Source organism: Parasteatoda tepidariorum, chromosome 4 (assembly GCF_982258835.1).
Source record: "Parasteatoda tepidariorum strain Cologne lab strain chromosome 4, Ptep-v5.0, whole genome shotgun sequence".
Lineage (NCBI taxonomy): Eukaryota > Metazoa > Arthropoda > Arachnida > Araneae > Theridiidae > Parasteatoda > Parasteatoda tepidariorum.
The window spans coordinates 82375691-82390975 of NC_141758.1; positions in this window are offsets into that span (position 1 = coordinate 82375691).

Sequence of the window (15285 nt, forward strand, 5' to 3'; positions counted from 1 at the left end):
ATTGTGTTCTACGGCTGGTGCCAATATATTAACCTTCTTTTATGAGGATCATTCCCACACAACGCACTTTTTTTAAAGTACATCTCCACTCTACACGTTTTTTAAAGTTAGACGTCTAAACCCGGATTTCTCTCTCCTTTTTTTTTTTTTTTTTTTTTTTTTTTTTGTAAAAGGTTGTCTAAACCTTTTTGGTTGTTTAATCTCAAAGTTAAATATTGAGTAGTAATAAGTATTTCATAACTTTTTTTCAAGTTCTGGGGAATTTGTTCCATTATTAATATTAGTAAATTCGTCACTTAGCATATTTTTAAATTTTATGTCTGTATGATGATCAATAAATTTTAATTTTAAATTAAAGAATTGTTTTTGCGGTTTTACTTTTTTTATTCAAACATTTAACAGTTTTGATATTTTCATCGAAAAGTGCTTAATATTTTCCTCATTACCTCAAATTTTTGTTCAAATTCTTTCTTTTGTTCAATTGCTTTTTCAAAATATCAACTGAATATAGGGTTTTTTTTTTTTTTAAATTTTATTTGGCAAATTGCATTTAACAATGACTAAATACTTTCAAGCGTATAAAGTAAATTTTGTATTATAAAATATTATTAAATTATTAACTTGCAAATTTTTCTAGTGGTTGCAAGTGAATTGTGATGAGATTCTCGTAGTAGTAAAGACCTGCCTATCTTATCTCAATTATTTGAAGTGATAGCAAATTTTTTTAAGTTCTCATTTGAACCAATTTTAATTTTCTATGGAAGACACCTATTTAGTATGCTGAAGTGTTTTTGAGTTTTCAAAGCTGTTTGGACTCGGAGAAAAAGACAAAATTGGTAAAAAAATACTATTTTATTTATACTGTCAGAAAAACTATTTTATTTCTTAAAATGGGAAAAACTTTGGGAATGGGGAAAAGGAAAGCTTTTACTATTACAATTACGAACTATTCACCAGTTACTTTTCCAGGAAAAGAAACACTCCTGTTTAATGCAAGGCTCTGCCAACATTTTACGCTTTCAGGAAAAAATTCTTCTAGTGGTAGCAAAGTTTAAGTTTTTAATACATAAGGAAACATATGTTTCCTTTTTTAATAAATTTGATTTAAAATATTTTCCCATCCTATTACTTGAAAATGATTTAAAGTTCATTTAAAAAGCGACTTTGTTGCATTTCCATCAAGTTAAAGCTTTTTAATTCTTAGCAAAGCAAACTAAAATTCTGAAAATGTTAGTTTTTGAATGTCTATCACTTAAAAAAATATAAGTTAGCAATCTTGTATAAGGTATAATTGTGATAAATTTTGATGATCAGGTATATTTTACTCCGAAACATATATCAGATAAAAACTGGATTTTTTTTCTGAGGAAGACACGCATACAAAATTTGAAACACATTTGAGTTGCGCGACCACTGCCCACTTACATCAGTGCTCCACCAAAACAGTGATGAAATTCCAGATGAATGGGATAGGGGCCGCTTCGCAGCCCAGATGCTCAATAAAATCAAAACGCTAGGATTAGGAGTTGTGAGTTAATTTGCAACCACTTTAACCCTTCGCAATCCAAGCACTTTAAAATGCTAGGTAGACAATTGTATGCACAAAATCATTTAACCATCTGGGACGGGTGATTTAAAAAAAAAACATTCGTTCAAAAACAGGATCAGGATTAAATTCAGGAAATAACGGAATAAAGATTAGCTAAAAAGTGTGTAAATATCCTATAGCGCTGATTCTAGACTAGCAGAATCACCAATAATTTATTTAAAATTTTGATTTAGTGTAGTTGGAAATAGAGTCACTTAAAAAAATATCAGATTATTATTAACTTCGTTAATTATATACAAAACAGCTTATCTCTTCAAAAAAAAAAAAAAAAAAAAAAAAAAACGCCCGTCTCGCTCGGTTTTAAAAATTTCAATTTCAAAATTACAAAAGGTCACGCATAGCGTTTACGTTTATGATACTATGACTGTGAGGCATTGCTAATATAATAATCTTTTCTTGCTTTTACAGTAAATGTTAACCCGTTTTGTCCCGAATTTATGAATTAAAATGATACAAAAAGTGGTTTTATGGAAAAGGTGGTATAATATATTATCGAAATTAATTGGTTTTTCTACTGTTAATGCATTCAAAAAGTCTTTGATAGATATAAAAGTACTTGCTCCTTATTATTCCAGATATAATCAGAAATAACTAAATGATTGTGGTATCTGTGAATCTTTTAATTCACTCAGATAAATGAAAATCCTGAGAAAAGTTTCCCACCACAACGAATGTCTTTGAAAAATGGAACTGTCCTAAATGTATGACGCTGGGCGCTAACCGGTTAAACTACTCGTATGCAGGCCTGCCAATTAATATGTTTTTCGCAAAATATTTTATATAGTGGTAGACATTTAAAAACCAAACAGGCTTTCGGAACTTCAGTAATTTTGAAAAAATAAATTATACCATTTAATTTTGCCAACTTATTAAAATTCTCAACATGGCTTCCCTGCAACAAAGTGACTTATCAAGTAAGCCTTTGGATTATTTAGGAGTTATGACGAGGAAAAACCCTATTAGACAAATTTATTAAACTAGTGGGCTGTGCCCCCTGCTCGCTAACGCTCGCCAACCCCCGAAAATTGCTACGCAATCTTATATGGTTTGCTTCGCTCGCTACTAACTTAGGTACATTGCAAATGCACAAAATTCTAAGAATTCAAAACAATCATTCAAATCCATACAACTTTTTTTTTTTAAAAAAATTACATCTTTTTAGTAAATACTAAGTCATTAAAATAAATTTGAATTCAAATAAATGACATGTAATTCGTTAAACCTATTAGAAATGTGCTATAGTATAAAATCTTAAGATAAAATTTCTAAAACTGATATCTCTTTAAAAAGGTTTAAATTTTGGCTATAATTAAGTCTATTAAAAATTTAAATAAGAGAAATTGCAATGGAAAAACCCTGCATAAACAAAACATTGAATTTCGGAAGAAATCTCGTTTGGTGAGAATGCTCTCTCTTGTCAAAAAATACAAAATAAACTGACCTCAAATTAAACTCCAAGGACTTCGAATCAAATAATTAAGGAAACTACTATCACGTTTAATATAAAAGGAAGATTTATTAACTAAACAATAAAATTACAGCATCGCAGTTCTAAAAAACAAATCTCACACTCACTCAAAAAAAAAACAATTTACCTTCTAATTAGTCACCATAGCAAACACAAAACTCTTCTCGTTACCATCTATAAACTAATATTTTATAAATAAATTATTTAACCAAAAATACAATGCGCATAAGCACATAATATTTTACACTCTGGTTATTTCAGTTTCTGTTTTTAGAAGCGCTATATGTTGAGCCACCCAATCTAGATTTGGCATGTGACATTTTTAGCGGCAATTATTGGTTGATTTTCTAGCGTTGCCATTCGGAGAGTTGTAATAAGGCTTTTTTTTATCGCCGTGTAAGAGAAATATATATATACATTAAGAAACATATATTAGAAAATAATTTCGCTACCACTAGAATTTTTTTACAAAGCGGAGCTAGTTGGCATCTCTACATATGCAGAGATGCTAACTTGCACCTCTTTGTAAAAAAATATTTTATAGTGGTAACTTAGTTTACCTTTAGTTAAGTATCTTTCTTTTTAAGTAATTTTTCGACCACTACATATGGAAATTTCAAAGTATCATATGAAAGGCAACTTTATTACTTTCACAGAGATGCCAGCTTGCTCCGGACAGCAAATATATATTTTAAATTGGTAGTTTATCAATTGCGATTCTTGGTTTAATAAATTCAATTTAGTAGATTTTTATCCACCACTATTTCTAAATAATTCATAGGCTTATAGAATTCACCACATTATAATACATTCGTCATGCGATACCTTTTATAAAGCAAGCAAAGACAGTAAATATTTGCAAAATTTACATTGTAGTTATTTACCGTTTTTTAAATTATTTTAGCGTGTCCGGAGCAGTTGGCATCTCTGCTTTTAACACTTTACCGACCGGCCGTCGATTAATCGGCGTTTTGTTCTCAGCGCTTACCGACCGGTCGTCGATTAATCGACGTTTTGTTCTTATCGTATACCGACCGGCCGTCGATTATTCGACGTTTGCTCCCCAGCGCTTACCGACCGGTCGTCGATTAATCGACGTTTTGTTCTCATCGTATACCGACCGGCCGTAGATTATTCAGCGTTTGCTCCCCAGCGCTTACCGACCGGTCGTCGATTAATCGACTTTTGACCGATCTGTGGTGACTACGTTTTCAACCAATTCAGCATGCCCTGAAAAAAATTCAGCTGTCGTTTTCTCGAGTGCAGCTGGGTGCGACCAGATTTTCCTGCGAAAAGAGTCGGGATTTTTCATCGTGCAGCTGGGTGCGACTAGATTTTCCTGCGAGGAAAGTCGGGATTTTTTCATCGATATGAAGGCAGGGATGCCAACTGCTCCGCTTTCTGGAAAAGTTCTAATAAAGTGGTAGCAAAATATTTTGTAAGATTAGTTAAAGAAAGATAGTTACGCCTACTTTTTAATACAGTAACCAGTATATTGATGATTAAACGTTGCATTTTATATCATATTTGTAATTTTTGATATTTAGTGGTGAAGTCCGCGCGTCAGTCTAGCCCGAAACCGAGCCGGTGTCTCGGACGATCTGCAGCTGAACGGGCGGTGAAAGGGCATAGTATGTTCGAACCGCTACCGGTCGGTAAAGTGTTAAAGAGTAAACTTAGCCCTATAATGGGGCATTTTTTTTTCTAGTAAAGGTAAATTAAAGTATCTTTGGAATTGAGATTGATATAAGAAAAAAAAAACAGGATGGGCTGAGAAGATTTATTAAATCTAGGTTTCTTTCTAGAAAAACAAATCAATAAAACTCTTGTCCGGCCAGTCTTGACATACACCTCTGAAGCTTGGACAATGACAGAACTGGAGGAAAATTGTATCGCAATATTTGAGAGAAAGATTTTGCGGGGTATACTCGGCGGTGCAATTGAAAACAATAATTGGAGAAGGAGATTTAACTTCGAACTGTACAAAATTTATCAACAACCTGATATTATTAAATACATAAAAATAAATAGAATGAATTGGATCGCCCACTTGATTCGAATGAGTGACGACAACACAACAAAAATTATACTGCTTTTTATTTACATCCACTGGAAAAAGAAAGCGGGGAAGGCCGCGGTAGAGAAGGGCTGACTCAGTGGAGTCTGATTTTCTCGCAATTAAGAAAATTGGAGATCAAAGATAAATCGGAAGAAGTCGTCGTGGAGAAATCTTCAGAGGAAGGAATTGGCTCACATTACACTGTCTGACCAACTATGATGATTATGATAAGAAAAAATATATATATAGCTTATAAAAAATTAATCTAAATTTTAATGCCATTTCAAAATTTTTTTTTGGTGTTAAGTATATTTACCACGACTTATCAGGAACATATTGGCTTTCATTTTTCGTTATTTATAAAATAAATTTTATAAATACTACAAACTTCAAAAGCGATTATGCATTTTTTGACTTTTATATGTTTTCTTAAACTAACAAATGGTTACCAATTTTATTCAAACGCACTTCAAGAAGGCTGAAGCTATTAACAAATGGAAACCTAAATTAAAAGTGGTGAAAAAGTTAACCGTGAACTTTAAAAAATGGTGGTAAGTATACTTACCACGGCATTAGAAAGGGTTAATTATTCTAATTCTGAAAATTTTACAATAAAACTTGCTAGCAATTTATTGCACTTTTTTTGGAGAGGAGATCAATTGGTATATGCTAAACAATAATTTCATAAAATTAACTAAAATATATAAAAGGATTTAAATTCCAGAGAGAGAAATTTAAATTCCTTTTAACCCACAATCGGAATGTATGCAATGATCTAGATATTCGGTAGGACTAAAATTTTTAAAATGCAGCGTTGTATTTTTTATCACCAGTTAAGAAATTTCCCATTTTTCTGATTTGTTAAATTTTTTAATTTTTGTGCTGACAGCAAGTCGACGCTCATACGGAGTATGTCTATTTATGAAAAGATATACAATAGAACAACGAAAAATTGTTTGGGAAAAAAATGGAACGATAAAGCCCAGTAAATGAAAAATAAAAGGGAAATTTTTTGTTCTTCTACCTATTAAGTTAAAAAAAGAAGAAAAAAAGAAAGCTTTTTATTAAGGGGGAAAAAAAACATATCGGGTAGATAGCACGAAGATTTTTGTTCATTTGGTTTATAATATTTAACTTCATAAAGGAAGACATTTAGAAAAAAATATGATTTAAGACAAAATAATTTACTGTTTTTAATGCAATTTAGTTGCAGGAAAAGTTAAAAAAGTGACAAAAACTGAAATAATTCAGATACTATTTGAAAGTATTAAAAAAATTTAATAGATCGGTGAACAGAGAATCTTTTCCTAGAACGAAAATATTCGACCACAATTTATGTAATAGTGTACCCAACGCTAAAGATGATGTTTGTTTCATAGAATCGTAAATGTGAAGGCCATTAACTAGTTTCTGATAAAAAAAAATATTACTTGTTGTAACTGTAGTTTTGATGGCCGGAACTTTTCGCGATAAGATGAGTTCGAAAAAACCTTCTTGTATTTTGAAAAAAGATAGAAAGTAAAAAGGCTATCTTTTTTATGCATAATTCAATTTTTTCTTTTCGAAAAAATTATAATTTAAACAAGAAGGAGAAAGAAAAAAATTATTTCCGAAACAAAATATGAACCAGTTAAAATTTTATTTTAAAATTTATCTGATTATTATAATGATTATTAAAGCCACCATATCGATGTTTAACTAAAAATGTTTATACTCATTGTTTTTAAAATAATTTTCATGATGTACGGGTTAGGGACCGCTAAGCGGCCCAGACACCCAATTTTTGCAAATAAAGTAAAGTTACATCAATTGACTGATTATTCCCTGTTCCTTGAGCAAAGTTAATTGTTTTTAATAAAATTATTGGTAACAAATGTTTTAAGAGATTTTACGTTGCGAAACTATTGACACACAATTAGAAAGATCATGCTAGAAAGCTTTTAAACAATCGTGTCATTTTTCATACACATGTAAAATTTTGATATATTCGGAGAGAGCTCACCTCCCAATGAGGTGAACCGAGTTCGAATCATAGCGGTGGTCCTTGTCATCTGGATTTGGTTCAAAATTTCAAGGCTACAGAGTTAAACATCAGCAGTTCAATGACAGTTATAAAATAAAATAAGGAGAGGAAGCCAACTTCTTCTTTTTTTTCTTTTTTTTTTAAAACTAATTCCAGCAATTTTCTCATTATTTAAAAAGATTGGAGATATTTATATAAAAGTCCTTTTAACTAACTGTCAATATTTTATGAAATTCAAATTTAGGGTGATTGATTTATCTTATTTATTTATTTTCTTTCTTTAATTATTTTTTTTCTTGCACGTTAAATCGAATGCATTAAAAAATTTAATTTGAATTCCTTCAGAAAAACTACGTTTTTTGATCAAAATAAACCTATTTTGCCACGGTTACAGTTAACTGTTCTGTTACATATAATTTAAGATATTTATTTGAGATATTGACATAGTGATTAATAGAATGAAAATCCGACCAACCGTTCGAAAGTTATAAAAGAGATATTTTGTTTACTGTAAGTAAAAAAAAAAAAAAAAAAGAGATAATTCCGTAGTCACATGATGAACTAATTTAAAACGCAGATGTTAAGCATAAATAAAGAAAAAGAGATTTACTTCTAAACGTTTGTATGTATGCGCAATTTGTTTTGAAACAAATGAAGGCTTAGATTGCGTTTTCACTTTTCTGGTTACCATTTTCTCTGAATCTTTTTACGATCTTACCGGAAATAGATTTAATTCTTTTTCTGCTCATTTCAATCATTTGAAGTACACTTCAAACAAGATTTACAGTTTGTTAAAAAGAAATATTTGGCGGTTTTAAACAAGTCAAACGCACCGCTTCATTAAAAAAAAAGAAATAAAGAGGAGCTAAATAAATAAGAATTAAAGACAACCGTTGCCTTTGTTTGAAAGGTTAGCTATTTTGAAACTGTTTCTTTTGGTTTTTTTTTTTTCGGAAATCGTTTCTGTGAATTTTAGGAAAAATTTTTGGTATTTTCCATTAACATTTCCGATATTTTGTAATCGATTTGTACAAAGAGCAAAAACATTTCTTTAACTTTAATCTGGAAGATTAAATTGCTTTTTTTAAAAAAAAAAATCAAGCTATATTAGAAACAACTGAATGTTAATATTGTAAATATTAAATAAATTTTTAAACGAATTGCTATAAATAAATTTTTAAAAAGAATCGCTCAGAAAAGAAAGCAGTCTTTAAAAATTCCAAATTTTATGCTTGTTTTGTAAAATCATAACATTTTGTAAATATTAACGAGAAGATTAAATAAGTTTTTAAACGAATAGCAATAAATAAGTTTTTAAAAATAATCGCCCGGAAAAGAAAACAGTCTGTAAAAATTCCGAATTTTATTCTTCTTGTTTCGTAAAATCATAATATTTTGTAAATAATAAATATTAACGAAATGGCGCCAATCAGAGATAAACGCATCATGACTATCAACCCCTATGGAAAGAAAGATATGTTAAGTGCGATGGATTAGCGTCTACTCCAAACCTGTGATTGTAAAGCGAAGGGGGAAAACTTTGAGCGAGGAACACCTGCGACTTTGGGTCAGAAAGGATTCTCCCCTTATTTTTTTCGAATTATTGCTGATTAGACTGAGAGGCCTTTGAGTCTCTTTGAATTGAGTCTCTTTGAATTTTGCCAGTCCCAACCTTTGAATTGATAGAAAGTCAGATTGTTCAACACCTCCTAGAAAGAACAGGCCTCAGCACGGGTTACCATAAATATCCCTTAGTAGTCCAAACGTAATGACATATTTTGTATTTTCAACCACTGCGCAGCTTAGTACCCCTAACGTAATGACATCTTTCTTATTTTTCGTCTACTGTGCAGTTAACTTCGTCACATCGGACTACTATATTGATCCGTGCTGAGGCCTTTCTACTTCTAGGAGGTGTTGGATTGTTCCTCAACTCAAGTTTTGAACTTGAACTGGAGTAGTGTACATAGTGCCTGTCCGCGAAGCGGACAATTGACTCTTTCATCTGTGGTGATGCCCGTGGGCGCCTGTAATGTTGTCGATGGAGAGAAGGGTAGAGTGGCGAGCGAAAACGCAGAAGCGGAAGTCACGAATTAGTTTATACTAAGAGTGAATAGTCCTTATATATGGTGGTTACTATGTAGTATGAGTGGCATATAAAAGTTAGGTAAAAGACTAGGGGTGGTATGCTCGCGAGTCAAGGATCACCCTTCTGGTCATTTCCCCTCTCTGCGAGCATCCATAAATATAAAAGGGTGGCCACTATTTGTAGTGCTTTGACAGAATACAATCAGAGAGCATAAATGCAGTGATTGGGTTGTGGCTTTTCATATCCACAATAAGCTCTTTATTTTGTAGGGTGTTAAATCCACCTGGGTCATTATTTTTTGATTTGCTATAGAAGCTAGCATTTAATTTGTTAATGAAATTCATAATAGGGTCGATGTTGAGGTTTAATGTTAGGCAGGTATCTAGGTGCACCGGTAATGCGTCTTAGAATTTTGTTTTGAACAATTTCGAGTTTGTTGGTCTGGGTTTTGTTAATTATATTGCCCCAGGCGGGGCATGCATAGGTGAGAATCGGCCTTAGGCATTGCAAGTAAAGTAGACGTTTGAGGTCAATCGGGAGGGAAGAATTAGCATTGAGTAAGGGTTTAAGGCAGTTGTATGCTGCATAGGTCTTGTTAATGATATTTTGTATGTGGAGATTCCACGTGAGTTTGTCATTGAACGTAACTCCTAAGTATGTAGCCTTATTCGTAATCGGAACCTCGACTCAAGTATGAAACATTTAAATACTTATATATTGTATTTTTGTAATTAAAGTGGTAGCTATTAAAAAGAAATATCTACTTATTCAAACATAAATGTTTAACTTTTAAGGACACAGCCTTGGAGCATTAAGGGTCACACATTAGCTCATTTTAGAATACTAAAGCGAAATTCTAATATGCTGCTGGAACCCAAAAGTACTTTTATATAAGAAAAAAAATCGAAGGGGGACTAATTTGATGTTTTCCTGTCTCCTCTTCTTTCACATTATCGAAATCCCGTATTTTCAGATCAAGTTATTCATACTCCTATTACTATTATAACTAACATAGTTTGGTGGGTACGAATAAACCATTCCTTTTAGATAAATTTCATGGATGGAGTACATAAATTACCAACTATCTTTTCAAGCGTTGGTTATGAATGGGTAGAATTTGGGAGGATTCCCTCCATCTGTTGCATGATGCAATCCTGTCCAAATTCCACTCTAAATAGTATGTAAGTAACCTGTAAATAATTATTAAACATAGTATAATGTTATTTTTATCCTGTAATTCAATTTATATAATTTACCAGGGATAAAAACTTTCTATGCCTTTTGTAAAAATTTATTCACGTGGTAATTTATGTTAGTGTTTTAATGTATTATTTTTTTATTCATTTAAACGTGTTCCCATGCAACGCCACTTTGTTTCAGCTCTTTCGTGGAGAGGCTTTTAAAATGTTGACGAAATTACCCTAACGTTCTGAAACCTTCGGTTTTTAAATGTCTATCACTCGATAAAATATTTTGAAAGAAGCCTAGTAGTTGGAAGGCATGGCTTAACCTGTGCTTTCGCTGATAACTTCTCATTCTTTTAAATTTCATATTTATCCTCCTACATTTTATATTTGTCCTAGAAACGTTTTTACCACTTTTTATTGTTAATATATCAGATGAATCGGCGAGAGCCTTCGGGCTGATACCGTGGAACAAGACTATAAGATTCAATGTCCAATGGGCTATTAAGTTTATCGATTTGTGCCTGACGTTTGTAAAAAACGATAGTTTCATTTTCAAAACGAGAAAAAGAATTGATAGCATAAGTATGCTACCAATTCTTAAGTAATAGATACATGATAATTCTGACTACCGTAATATATTTATAATGTAAAAATAGCTGTATTTGGATCAGAAACTTTAGCTTCACACCATTAAAGAGCTAAAGTGATAGGTAAAAAGAAAGAAATATTCCCTTGGTTTAAACTTATAATTCTTATATATAGACAGCATTTTCATATTGACAATTTTTAGCTAGCAACAAAATGCATACCCTCCAACTTATGAGGATTTTGAAAATAATTCTTTCTAGTGGTAGCGAACCAAAGTAGAAATTTTTAAAGCAAATGGATCTCTCATAAAACTTTTATCAGAACTTAAGAATCTAGCCATATGGCATGCACTTTTATTAGTAATAGTGGACAAGTTACGCCAAAATAAATTTTTTTTAAATATTAAGACATTAATTTTGCTACCGTCTGAAAAGAAGATTTCTGAAACTACGGAAATTCCGTAGCAGTTGGAGGGTATGAAAATGTATACATAAACAGAGATGCAACTGCTGCTGACACGTAAAAATAATTTAAAAAATGGTAATTAATTACATACCTGCCAACTTTTAATCCCTTCCATTATAATTTTTCCCAGTGGCAGAGATGCCAACTGCTCCGGACACCCCAAATTAATTTTAAGAGCGGTAAATAACTTCAAAGTAAGTTTTGCAAATATTTGACTATTTTTGCTTGCTTTTTAAAAGGTATAGCATGGCATAAGTACTATAAAGTGGTGAATTATATAAGCCTACGAATTATTTAGAAATAGTGGTGGATAGAAATCTATTAAATTGAATTTATTAAATCAAGAATCACAATTGGTGAACTACCACTTTAAAATATATATTTGCTGTCCGGAGCAAGTTGGCATCTCTGCAGTGGTAGTAAAATGGAATTAGAATTTCAATTGTAAGCAAAAAATACGTTGTGTTTGAAAGAGTTTTAGCTCACAACCATTATGACGACGATCTAGATTAGTTGATGCGTGTTTATATATATATATATAAGCTTACTTTTTTTAAGAATAGTGGTAATCAAAATCATTTTAAAATTAATCTTATAAACGAAAAAATAGTATATATTTACTACCACTTTAAATATTAAAAAAAACATTTTACGCCAAATGCGTTAAAGTTGGCAGGTAAGTACTTATAATTTAATTTGCAAATATTTGACTAATTTTATCTACTTTTTAAAAGGTTTAGTATGACTTAATATGACAAAGTGGAGAATCTTATAAGTCTTCGAATTATGTATAAATAGTGGTGGATTAAAACCTAATAAATTGAATTTATTAAACCAAGACTTACAATTAATAAACTACCACTCGAAAATATTTAATCGCTGTCCGTATCAAGTTGGCATCGCTGCATAAATTTCGACGCTGCTGTTCTCCAGGGCATAGTTCATTCCGCTCTTAGAGCTGAAGCTACGATTTCCCTCCTTATGACGTCACGCTGCACACACATCTCGGAGATCGCAAACAAAGATACAGAGATGCCAACTTGCTCCCGACAGCAAATATGTATTTTAAAGTGGTAGTTTATCAATTTTGACTCTTGGTTTAATAAATTCAATTTAGTAGATTGGTATCCACCATTATTTCTAAATAATTCGTAGGCTTATATAATTCACCACGTTATAGATCTTGTGTCATGATAGACCTTTTATAAAGTAAGCAAAAATAGTCAAATATTTGCAAAATTTACTTGTAGTTATTTACCGTTTTTTTAATTTTTTGGTCTGTCCGGAGCAATTGGTATCTCTGAAGATATTATGAAAACTTTGTATCATTCTCTCTGTAACGACTTTTTCTTGATATTAGCTTTCAAACTTTATGCAATTAACATATTATTTCCTTTAAAAAAACATAGTTTTAAAAAATTTTCCTGGCCAAAATATTAAATTAAATACAATTTTGAACTAATGAAAATATTTTACTAGTTGTCAACACTTTTCTAGATACATATTGTTCGATAACAATAATTTTTAAAGTTAGGTTAAATTTAGAATTTTGATTTTAAAATAAGCTTTTAATGGCAATTTGTTTATACTTAATCATTAGGAAACAACAACCTTAAACGCTAATTATTCAAGCGAAATAATAGTTTAGGTTCATAAAAATATTAGAAATTTTACAATTGTTTATAGATATTTAAATTGAAAATAATATAAATATATTAAAAAAATTATATTACAATTAAAAAATATATATTTAGAATTAATACACAAAAAATTACGTTATGAAAATAGGAGAATTTTAAGTTTTTATTTTCTTTGACTTATTCATTTTTTAATTTTTTCGCTTGCCTAATTTTTTTTCTTTTTTTTCTTCTTTTGTATGTAGCTGGACGGTTTTATTTTAGATGGTGAATTATTATAAAAGTTCTGAAATGCAAAATGAGCGTATTGCTGTTTTATTCACTGAGGGATATCGTTCCTCTAATTCACTTATAAATTCTTTGATGACACTTTTTGATTTTCTGTCCCATGCACACTTTGAAAAATGTTTTCAAATTCCCGACACACTTCCATCCATGCTGCTGACAGAACAATTAGTCCTCCCTTTGATAAGAGCACTTGATAGAGTTAGAGCAATTTTAAAATCATTCTAATCGACAATCCAAGCAAACGATTTCTCATATCATCTTCATAATCTTGTTTTAAGAAATGCTTACTGCATATTCGTTCATATTTAATATTAACTGGGTCATTTCGTTTGCAATGTTGAAGCTATTCTTTACGTAGTTGTTCATTTACTTTAGGGAACACGCGGGAAATTATATTTTTTCCTTTTGTGTTTCTATCAGAATTTTTGTAAGTTGCAAACGCACAAACTGACATTTCATAAATAGTTTAAAATTTTTGTAATTCACTTCACAAAACTGAGAAAAATCATTATAGGAAACAAAGAATGTCTTAGAATGTGCCACTAAAAGGATTGCTCCAATATTAGTTAAAGCTAGTTTGACCGAAAGCTTCGTTCTTGAAGTAAAAGCTCAAGCTTTGCGCCGCCGTGACATCACAGGCGAAAATCGGAGGTTTGGCGCGGCGAGAATTTCTTCAAAGGAGTCAACTAGCCATTCTATTCTCTCTTTAGTCCTGACTGTGTGCTCTCAGTAGAATACATTATAAAGTGGTAGAGAAATGAATACTGAAATAAATTGATAGATTTCCCCATGGTCAGAGCTGCCAATTATAAATTAAAATATCTTCTTCGAAATTCTACTTATTTTTAAGTGTAAATAATATTTTCATCATTACCAATCAAAAATTCTAACTGATATATGAAATGCAACTTTATTACAGCTATCTCATGACGATATTTTTAAAGAGTAGTAAATATCCTTATTCTTCAAGTTTTATTATTAAATTCGCTACCAATTTATTAAAACGTTTGCAGAAAACGGAGTAGCATCTCTGCATTGTTTTAAAATGTTTTCCACGAAATATGGGGAACAAAGTGGTGCTTCTCTTGAACTTAAAAACTTCACGCTTAGTGATGGATAAATAAAATAAAATTTGCTGAACTTAAAATGATAACAGAAAGCTTATAAGTCGCAACCACTCGAAAAAATTGGAGCAGGTTGATATCTTTGCGTGCAAGATGCAAAATTTCCAAAATTTTCACTTTATAAAAGGAGAAAAAAGTTTGATTAAATTATTAATTCTAGACTAGTTTTGTTTTTCAGTAATCATAATTACATTGCAACTTTATTGTTTTGGAATGGAATCTTTCTCTCTTGAATTTCAGGGCACTTCAAATTGGAACCAGTATTTAAAAATGTCTGCACATGGTGCAGTTTATTTCTATAATAATGTATGTAATGTGACTTATTGTGACATATGGAGCACTCTATTTTTATCTATAATGTATTATAATGTATGTAATGTAACTCAATTTGGCTTATGATTCATTCTATTTTTGTTATAATGTATGTAATTTTACTTATTGTGACGCATGACGCATTCAATTTTTATCTTGATGCATGTAAAGTGACTTATTTTGACGGGTGGATCATTATATTTTTATCATAATGTATGTAACATGACTTATTTTGACGGGTGGATCATTATATTTTTATCATAATGTATGTAACGTGACTTATTTTGATGTCTGGTTCATTCTATAAGGGGCAGTATGTGCATGTAATGTAACTTATTGGGACATATGGCTCATTGTATTTTTATTACAATCTGTTTAATGTGAATTATTATGATGTATGGCGCATTCTATTTTCGTTATAATGTGCATAATGTGG